General features: G+C 38.5%; 1 pseudogene; it reads left to right on the top strand.

Moving 5' to 3' along the window:
* Positions 1–3,492: 3,492 nt before the first annotated feature.
* On the top strand, positions 3,493–5,596 carry LOC113772403 (annotated as a pseudogene).
* The last annotated feature ends 2,725 nt before the right edge of the window (positions 5,597–8,321 follow it).

Below are 8,321 nucleotides of genomic sequence, written 5' to 3'. Positions count from 1 at the left end.
ATTTAAATTGCTTGAAGTGAAGTGAATGTGACTTGATCGAAGTGAAAGTGTACTTTATCACTCTCACTTATATGCCTTATATCATTGTTGTCATGTTATTGAAATGTTACATGAAATGAAAGTTGAAATGAAAGTGCTTGTCGATTGGACGAGTATCCAACGACTACAAATGTTATCAATGAGCTCAACCCCATTGGTAGTTGATTGAATCGAGCCGGCGAGGGCTTGGTCGTGCCAATTAATGAACCTTGGGTAAAGTTATATGGAATCTTGTAGTATGCGAGACTCTCGATTCTGGTATACTCGAGTAATACCAAAGTGCAAGTGTTTGGAGTTCGGGCCCGGTAGGGGGATGTTAGGTGGAAGGAGTGGAGGGAAAGTGGAGTCTACGGTTGGTTACTTTTGAACATTGATGGAGGGTCAATGACGTCCGATCAAGAAATGCAAATGAGGAAAAGGCTCTTGAGAGCCATCCGTATCCTTTTATCACCATATTTGACGTGTACCTTTGCTTATTTTACTATATTGAATGAAAGCTTGATACTTATATGCACTTGGTTGCGTAAGTGATAGTATCTCACTGGGCAATTAGCTCACACCGTTCCTTTTGTTTTCCTTACAGGAATATGGAATATGACTCTTTTTGGAATGAATTTTGATAGGTGGTTGCCGAATGAACTAGATGTATATTTTTTTTTGTATTGTATATGAAGGAAAACCCTAAATGTATCTTTAGGGCCGTTTTCACTTTCAATTTGGCAAACCGTGTGTATATTCACTTTTGACAACTTTTGTATGTCACTTTGGATTGTATTTGCTAAAGTTCAAGATGTGAATGTTTGTTCGATATTTGGTTGCGTTCTGACGGGTCGGTTACTATTCATGGCCGACTCCGAATTTCATTTTTTTTATTTTGGGTTATTTTGCCCTTTTGCCTTGTTTACGCGCGTTATAAGTTCCGGAACGCAATAGATCGCTCTAAACTACACCGTTAGTCCTGGCGAGAGCTGGGCAGGCAGTCCGCTAACCCCTTTGGTTCGCCTTAAGGGAAGGTGGGGCTGTCACAAAGGACTTGTAGATTTTTGGCACGATCGTTGGTGGTTCGATGTCCCTCTTATCAATTACAGTTCATCACCGAGACCTCAGCATAGTTTAGTTGCTGAATTTTACACACATGAAGGATGGAATTTAGAAAGACGTCGGCAATTTCTACCATTAGACGTTGCTACTGCTATCTTAGATAATCTCATCCAGCCTTCCATTCTAGATATAATGGTTTGGTTACCATCAACAGATGGTATATTTCAATCTCATTAGCCTGGAATTTGATTCGGAAAAAGTGATACTTTTCTGTTGTAAGTCACGGGCTATGGTGTTGCTTGCTTCCATTGATGATGTCTTTGTTTGGCTGATGATTACTTTCAAGTTATCTTCCATTGGATGATAGGCTTCAAAGGCGAGGCATCTATTTAGTTTCCAGGTGTGGCTGTTGTAAAGGCGATAGTGAGACTTCGTAGCACGTATTTCTTCATGGTAATGTAGCGAAGGAGACATGGCAGTATTTCTTTCATGCTTTTGGTTTGAAATGGAATTCATTTTTTTTATCTCTTCCTTATTACTAGCATGGTTTCAATATTCACCCAAAGGGGAGATTCGACCATCTTCGTTGCACCATTACCATTATTGTGCTATGGTTTTTATGGCGAGGTAGGAACAACAATAGATTTCAAAATGTCCCATTCACCTCTTCCAAAGTTATTCATGAAGTCAATTTCCTTTTGATATCTTTAGGAGTTGCGAAGTTCTGTTCTAAAGATCAGCTAGAACGGGATCTTAATACTTATTGTGCGTCTTTCTTCCGAGTTACGAATCTGTCTTCTTTCATGATGAGGAAGGTTTTTTGAGTTAAACTTGTGACGACCCCACCTTCCCCTAAGGCGGACCAAAGGGTTTAGTAGGTCGTGTGCCCAACTCTCATCAGAACTCAAGTACTAAGAGATAAACAAACCTTGTTTACAAGCGTAAAGACCTCCAAAGCAAGAATCATCTCTTATAACAACTGTCACGCCCCGAGCCCGCCCACGCCCGTCATGTGACATCTGCAGTATTCTCAAGTCTCGCTCAAGAATACAAGGCAACATTAAATTAGACTAAACTTTAAAAGTACTAAATAATATAATTAGATAAAGTGCAGTACAAATCTCATATGAAGGATAGTCTACGAATATCCAATAAGTTCGTACATTTATTCTCTGTTTGAAACAGCGGAAACAAGAGTAAATAAAACTAACAACTAGAAGTAGCTAGCTTGCTAACTTCCATTCACATAAAACTAATAAAAGTCATCCTCTGGGACTTCTACGTAAATCAACTCATATTCTTCAGAATCTGCAAAGATGGTAAAAATGGATTGAGTGACAAGTCGCTCAGTAGGTAATATCTACTCCTCTGTTGGACCATGCTCTCATAACTTTATAGATACATACATATATAAATCAAATTATTTACAAATCATTCACATCCATAATCATGAAAATAATGTTATGGGTAAAACAATTAGTAGTAACGAGTGACAAAGCAATTTCAAAATATCTTATTGGTAACCGTACATGAAAGTCATAAAATCATAGATCATTTCATATCAATTCATAAGTCTCTTCAGATCAGCTCATAACAAGTACATGTAATGACGGGCTACTAAGGACTCAGCCTAGAGATTAAACCCCTTCTAGGTGGGTGACCAATAGGTTTCATGACTACCGATTGGTCTCATTACATACATGGGTCAATCGGCCGGACTTTGTACTAGGCTACTATGACCTTGCCAATCGGCCGGACTCTATATCAGGCTACCATGACCATTAGATAGGACTATAGCCCCTACTGTCTATTCCATGATTGTTTTGAGTTTTTTTTGACATAAATTCATTTGACACGTCACATGCATAGTTCTTGATTTCATAAAAGATACAGCTCATTTGGTATATAATAACATGTCAAGAGGTTTCAAATAAGTCACATGGGAAAAATGCATTTTTCATCCTCAAAGTTTGGGTTGTTGACCAATTTCATCCTCAAAGTTTAATCCAAAACACATTTCATCCTCAAAGTTACGTAATTTTGGCAAATTAAGGCCAATTGATGGGAATTGGCAAATTTATCGTTAGAACCAACTGCAAACCCAACAAAGAAGGGGTAAAATCGAATGGAGCCACATTCCCCACCTTGATCACAAATTGGGCAATCCAACAAATGATTCATCAGCAAAAATTCCATAACTCCTTCTCGTGCCTTCTTGGCAAGAGGTGTGTCTGTCTTAATCTTCATCCCTGCAAAAACATCATCAAAATAAATACACAAAAGTTTTGAGTTTTACTTTGGTTTCAGCACAGGTGGTGTTTTGATGCTTAAGATGGTAATTGTTGGATTCACTAGCTGAAGAAGAAAAGAAATTTGAGCTTGCAGCATTTTGAATTTGTTTGTCGGTTCGAGGTGTTGATATGGATAATACCAATAGGCAGATGAATCGGCATACGGATCATTTGGGTGTGAACAAGATAGGGAAGAACATAAAGAAGAGTCCAATGCACCAACCCAATTTTACTAATATTGCCAGGCTGCAACCTCTGCCTCAGGTGTATAATATTAATAAAAATGATTTTCGGAACATAGTGCAATAGTTAACTGGTTCACCTTCGCATAATCAAGAACCACCTGCTCCTAGGCCTCCCCAAAATCCCCCCAAACCTGCGAGTATGCTGTTGCAGAAGATTCGGCCACCGCCCTTGACACCAATAAATCAATGGGCAAAAAGTCCCAGTGGCCCTCAAACTATTAGCCGGATAAAGTTTTGGCCCTCAAACAATTAAAAGTAAAGTTTTGGCCCTCGATCTATCCAAAGTATAAATTATTAGACCTTCTGTCAAATTCAGCAGTTAATACCGACAGAATCTACGACCACGTGAAAAACACGCCGAAATACGAATGGCATTTTTGTCCATAAAGAGCTGTCATCCACTTGGTGAAATGGGATTTCTTCCTGAACTTGAACAAAAAAAACTCAATTGCAACCAAAGAAGTTGCTGAACTGGAAGCATGCGAGAAACCAACATTCGCTTTTTAGAACTAGAGCCTGCACATCAAAATTCCAAAAAAAAAAACTAAAACTTGGCAAGTTTTTCCAACCTCCCAAAAAAAAAAAGCCAATAAAGCTATGGTTCCACCAGGTCAAGACACAAATAAAGACGCTTTAAACATGGATGCCTGCAATCTTTCACTTTCAGTTGCCGGACCCAGATCGTGAAAGCCCTTTTGGACGATATGATATACTACTACTCTAATTCTTTGGTCCTCTCGCCGAAAAACGAAGTTGCTGAGGAACCGTGATGAGGAGGGCGAATAGCAGAGGAAGATGATGCACTAGTAATGCCACCACCAAAGTCAGATCTAAATGAAGGAGACGAAGAAGAAGAAGAAGACGGGAAAATAGCAATAGAATGAGGAAGAAACAAGCTTGCGAAGCTTCTCTTGAGCAGATCCCACTTGGGCTGCTGTTCTTGAAGACAAAAGGCACAGATCTCACCTGGGGTGCTGTTCTTGTAAGGGTGGTCGGTGCATTTACGAGTGGAAAAATTTTTCGCTCCATTTTACAGAGTGGAACACAGTAGGACAAAAATGCCCTTCGTATTTCGGCGTGCATCTCACGTGGTCATAATTTCCGTTAGTATTAACTGCTGAATTTAACAGAAGGTCTAATATTTTGTGCTTTGAATAGATCGGGAGCCAAAAGTTTACTTTTAATTGTTTAAGGGTCAAAACTTCATTCGGCTAATAGTTTGAGGGCCAGTGGGACTTTTTGCCCTAAATCAATCGACCTTCTATGGCGATGCAGCCTCCTGTACCAGTGCCAGCTCCCGCATAGCCTCCAGCCAGTGTTCCATACAACAACAACTTCACAAGACCTCCTCTCCTCCAGTATGGCCAACCATCACCAACTATGTTGCCGCCCTTCACTCCTGGTGATGCTTGGCCAAACACAGCTGAGTCTCCTATATCAGCTTACATGCGATACCTTCAAAATTCAATCATAGATTCAGGTCCAAGGCAACCTTTTCCCCAATCAATACCTCAAGGTCCTGGTCCAAATCAAGCTCAGCCATCTACTTCTGGTTTACTTCCTAATCCGCATATGCCGCCTCTCCCATCTCCAAGAATGAACTTGCCTCCACCACTTCCATCTCCTCGGATGAACGGTCCTCCTCCTTTTCTATCTCCTAGGATGAATGGCCCTCCACCCTCTCTTCCTTCACCCCGAACAAATGGTCCACCTCCACTTTTGCCTTCCCCAACTTCTCAGTTTCTTTTGCCATCGCCAATTGGTTTCTTAAATTTGTTTTCTCCTAGATCACCGTATCCATTTCTTTCTCCTAGTTTTCAGCACCCTCCTCCAATGACTCCTAATTTCTCGTTTTCTCCCATGGCTCAGTCAGGGATGTTAGGCCCGGGGCCTCAAGTGCCTCCTTCTCCTGGTTATGGGTTTCCTTTGTCCCCATCTGGATTTTTCGCGATCCCAAGTTCAAGATAGAGGGATCAATAACATAGGAAAGAGAGCTAATGACTTTTCTGGGGTTCTGCATAGGTTTTGCCATGACCTTGGTGACTGATCCCTTTGTATTTGAGCATCTGCTATGAAATGTGGCTCCATTCGATTTTACCCATTTTTTGTTGGGTTTACAGTTGGTTCGAACGATAAAATTGCCAATTCCCATCAATTGTCCTTAATTGGCCAAAATTACATAACTTTGAGGATGAAATGTGTTTTGGGTGAAACTTTGAGGATGCAATTGGTCAACAACCCAAACTTTGAGGATGAAAAGTGCATTTTTCCCTAAGTCACATGGTCCATTTTTGTATAGTCAAAATAGAACTTGCTTAAACAGTCACGTAAATCATTCAATCGAAAATAATTCAGATTAACACGTAAAAATATAATCGATGACAAAAAATTTCACTTTAAACTTTTGAAATTTTAGAAGGGTAAGTACTACCTACCTTTGTCTGGCTGCTCGAGTGGAACTACTTTAGATCTTTTAAACTTATGTCGTACCTATCAAATACATAGGTTTCCTAATTAGTTGATATTTCCTGCAGATACATAAATATACAAACTCTGAGCAAGTCGGAGATTCATGTTTAGGCCATTATATGAACCCTAGTAGCATTTTTCCCAAATTGGACGATTCCTATTTTTGGAAAGTTTTCTAAATTGGAAAGTTTCTATTTTTAGAAAGTTTCTTAATTTAGAAAGTTCTCCTTTTTGTAAAGTTTCCTAATTTAGAAGAAAATAATTATTCATAATCATATTTATTATCTTGACTATTATCTTACTATACATATTTATGATTTATTATTATCCATTATTATTATCAGTGTTATCGTTAGTATCGTTATTATTGTTATTATGATTGTAAGTGCTTTGTTTAACCACTTAGGACTTATCTTACATTGTATAAATTAATCCGATAAGGCTAGATTAAGATATTTTGGATTTCTATCTAAGTATCCTAGACTTAATTAATTAAGTATAAGCTTAAATGGCTAATCTTTAACTCCGAAAATTATCTTTAGGTTGGGTTTTGAAATTTAGTTCCTATGTTAGTCCATAAAAGATGGCCTAGTTATTTCAAAATTTATTTACTGTATATTCACTAAGCCCATGCTATCTTTCTAATCCAAATATACTTGCCATTATACATAAATATATATATATGTTTACTTATTTATTATAATCATTACTATTGATTAAAATTTTTTTTTCCTATTGGCTTGCACTCCACTGGCGTTGCCAAAGCTTTTGTCAAGCTTTGGCAGCGCCGCCATTCTTGACTTCTACTTCCTTTTTTTTTTCCTCTGGTTGGCCGAAAGTCCAACCTTGGCAATTGGTTCCTCTGTGGCCAGCCATGCGTTGGCGACTTTCTCCCTTTTTTTTTTTTTTCTTCGGTTGGCTGATAGGCCAACATTTTCATGTCGCCAGCCCTATGCTGGCGGCTTTTCTTTTCCTCCTTTCTTTTTTTTTTTCCAGTAGCCGCCGCTGCTCTTCCCCTCTTTCTTTTTCTTCTTCTTTTTTTTTAATAGCTTTCCAACAATTTGTAACCCTATTCATCCCATGACTAGAATTTAATACCCTAATCCTACTAATCCAAACCCAAATCTTCCTAAATTACTCATACAGGCATAAATATTGTGAGAACCTTGAAAAAAAAATATACATATAGGTATATATATATATACTTGTTGCATTTGCATCTTTGACTTTTAATAAATTTTATTATTGTTGGTTCTTAGATAAGTATGTAAAAATAAGTTTAAAGTTGCAAATAAGTTAATTGTGCAAAATATTGGGTTATTTGAATTTTTGCCAAATTAAGTTAATATTTCTTGACGTAGAGTGTTTTATTACTTTAATATTAATTCCTTGAATTTCAATAGCTAATTTTAAGTATTAATAATGTTAGGTGTTAACGGGAACCTAGAATTAAGACGAAATCGTTTTAGGTCAAAACTCTTTATAATTACACTTAGGACGTTGAATCTCGATAATTTAATTTTTGCGAGACTAGTATGCTAGTAGGCTATCAAATTTCATTTGGGGTGAAATCTTGGAGTTAGTTTACAAATGAGAAACCTAAGTGGAAGGTCGAACAAGATGTTAAAAGACCAAATTAGCCTTCCTCCATTTCAAATTCACCATGCAGCCATGGAACCATCTTGAACGAGCTTCAATTCCAAACACTTCCAATTTCTGCCGGGTCCATTTTCCACTCTTCATTCCAGCACCTGCCATCTCTAATGCTGACTCAACTCCACTTAAAACACTCCACTATATCAACTGCATTCCACTACAACAACACTTCAATTCTATTCCTTCCTCCTGCCGTGAGCCGAGAATGGAGTGAGAGAGAGAGGGAGCCGAGTTCTTCATTTTCCTTTCTTCCTGTCCGCAAGCTATAAAAAAATGGGACTGGCTGTTCATTCTTCCTTCCATCCGTGAGCTAGTGAAGAGTCTGAGGCCAAACTTCCTCCATTCTAGTTGCAAGCTTGAGCAGGGAAGAGGGAGAGCTGACGGGCTGCATTTTTGGACTGTCCGAGAAGAAAAAATTTGCAGCTGCTATCCGTGTGAGTTGAGCCCCAAGCTGAGGTAATTTCTGGACCTAGACTAGTTGTTTAGGGGTAGATAATGTTGATTATAAGCATGCATGTGGTGGTTGTGTGGTTGGATGATAGATTAAGTCACAAGAAAAATTGATTGTGAAGGAATTGGA

Source organism: Coffea eugenioides, chromosome 5 (assembly GCF_003713205.1).
Source record: "Coffea eugenioides isolate CCC68of chromosome 5, Ceug_1.0, whole genome shotgun sequence".
Lineage (NCBI taxonomy): Eukaryota > Viridiplantae > Streptophyta > Magnoliopsida > Gentianales > Rubiaceae > Coffea > Coffea eugenioides.
Note: the sequence above shows the minus strand (reverse complement) of the source record. Positions and strands in the feature narration are given on the sequence as shown.